This window comes from Condylura cristata, unplaced genomic scaffold (genome assembly GCF_000260355.1).
Source record: "Condylura cristata isolate star-nosed mole 26May11 unplaced genomic scaffold, ConCri1.0 scaffold00012, whole genome shotgun sequence".
Taxonomy (NCBI): Eukaryota; Metazoa; Chordata; class Mammalia; order Eulipotyphla; family Talpidae; genus Condylura; species Condylura cristata.
The window spans coordinates 56986921-56989505 of NW_004567113.1; positions in this window are offsets into that span (position 1 = coordinate 56986921).

The window sequence follows — 2585 nt, forward strand, 5'->3', positions numbered from 1 at the left end:
AGATGTGCCCTAGACCCTTGTTTCCCGCAGGCCCCCGCTGATCCGCCGAAGCCCGGAGGGGCCTGCGGGGCTCAGGCCAGGCTGGGAAGGGCCCGCCCGCCCCCTTCTGCCCGGCATCCAGGTGTCCCCAAGGCCACTGGTCTTTTTGGGGGGGAGGATGAGGTGCTGGGGCCTGGAACACTTACGGGTCCCCGAAGCCCCACCTTCGCCTGCTCTGGGGTGGCTGCGTCCCCCACCTGAAGGGACTCCGGTGGGGGCGGACGGGGCTGGAGCACGGCCGGCTGGACGGGCGTGACGCCCACCCTGAGCGCCCGCTCTCGGGCTTGCCCGGCTCGGGCGACCTGAATCTTCAAGCGTCTCGGCTACGGGTGACGGCCGTCGGCGCGCGGGCCCGCCCGAACGCCCAGCTCTCGGACACTACTTCCGCTGCCCCCGCGGCTGGGCTGACAGGGACAGCTGACCCCTCAAACACCAGAACCCTCGGGGCGGGGCAGAAGGCGGTGAGACCTCACAGCCGAGCGCGGCCCCGCGAGCCCACGGGCGCCCGAGGCCCGGCCCCGCAGAGTGGCCCAGGAGGCAGCCCAGCCCCGGCGCGTGGCCGGGCCGTGGCCTCGCAGGAGGGACGGCGGCAACGCCGGCCGGCACAGGGTCTGGGGGGCTGCCGTGAGCAGAGGCAAGCCGGCAGGGGAGAGGCTGGCCGAGGCCCCGCTCCGGGCCTGTGAACCCACTCCTGCGGCGGGGTCGCCCGCGGGTGCCCCTGCGAGTGACCGGGCCCGGGGACCCTGGCAGGCCCTGCCCCGCTGACCGCTTACGGGCCTCCCGTTGTCCAGGTGGAGCCCACTGAGGGCCTGGATTTGGCTCCTGGGCCCAGAGCGGGGCAATCTGCGTCCCTTTGCCCCCAGTTCTGAAGGCGCGGAACTTTCTAGAATCCCCTCTCCTGGGCAGATACGCTAGTGTTAGATTTCTGGAAAACGGAGTAAGATAGGGAAAAATGACGTCCGGGAGGGTTTCGGTGTCGCGGGCAGGGTGGACAGGAAGGGGTGCGCGGGGCCCCGCCTCGGCCCGGCCAGACCTTCAGGCGCGGCCCCGGGGTGGGGCGCCCCCCAGGGACCCCCGTCCGTCGGCGGCAAGGCGAGCGGGCCCTGGCTCACGGAGTCTGCCCGAGCTCCGGGGACGGCGAGGGGCTCGCTGGGGCCCAGCCTGCCGCGCCCCGGCACCCCAGGAGCCCCTTGCGACTTGGGGCCCGGCTCGGCTTCGCCAAGTCACCGTCCTTTGTCCCCCGGACACTGCACGCTCCGTCGCCAGCTGGGGCTTCCCACTGCAACAGAGCCCGGTGCCGGCCGGGGCAGGGCCAGGGCCCCCGGGCCCCACCGAGCCCCGTCGGCAGCAGGGGACAGGGCCTGGCCTCTGCCTCGCGCTGACCGCCGCGCAGCAGCCCCGGACGTCAGCCAGCTCTTCTGCGGGGTGAGGCAGCCGCGGCCTGCTGGCGCCCGCTGCGGGGTGGGGGCTGTCCACTCTGGTCCAGCTGGCTCTGCCACATGCGCGTTCCCGAGGTCAGCGGCCTTCAGGGTGCTGGAGGGCACTGGGTGCCCCTGCGGCCGAGACCCAGACGCAGGGGGCACGGCGCGGGCGGGGCGCACGGGCAGGTCCCCCGCCGTCCAGAGCCGAGGCTCCCGTGAACCCCCAAGTGCCGTGGTGGGCGTGAAGATGCTCTCGCGTGTTTACGTGGGGGAAGACACGGAGCGCTCCCAAAGGGAACCGCACCCTCCAGGCCACGGCCCGGGCCACGGCCCGGCCTGCGACGCGGGCTCGGCCACCCAGGCCAGCGCCCACGTGGGCTCAGCCCACAGGCCAGCGCCGAGCCCCTTGAGCCCCGTTTTCACTGTCTTGAAGGCAAAACCCCTCTGGCCCAGCAAGGACTGCGGTGGGCAGCCCCAGAGAGGGGCCTCCCCCGAGGCTGGGGTCTTGGGCTGGGCCACTCTGGAACGTGACCCTCCGCTCTGCAGGGGGCCGGGCCGGCGGGCGCCGGCGCAGACAGGCCTGGGCAGGCGGGCACAGCTGCCTCCAGGCCCCCCGCTTCCAGGGCCGGCTGGCTGGCTGCGCAAGTACTGGTCTCCGCCCGGGCCCCCGTGCCCTCGCCCCCAGTCGGCGCCTGAGACTTTTCCACACCACCGTGCTGGGGCTTAACCTCCCTGCGGCCCCCTGGAATCCTCGGGGTGGGGGGGTGTCCTGGGGCGCAGGCTGGGCCTGTGTCCCTGCACCCCCAGTCACTGAAAAAGACGGACAGCCTGGGTCCACCCCCCGCGTCCTCTGGGGCGCGGGGTGAGCGGGCGCCGCTGGCTGATGTTGAGCAGCCGCAGCAGGCCCAGCTGGGTCCGAGACTTGGGGCGGCCTGGGCCCCCTCTCCCTGCCCAGTGGGTTCATCGGGACACTCGAGCCCTCTCCTTGGGCCCCTACAGCCCAGGTTCCCCATGCCAGGGCGGGCCGGGTGCTGTGGTCGGGGCGCTGGGAAAAGCCAGCACCCGCAGAGGACCGGCCGGCTGGGCGTGGCTGGGGAGCCCGCGGGACGCGGGGCTGCGGGAGGT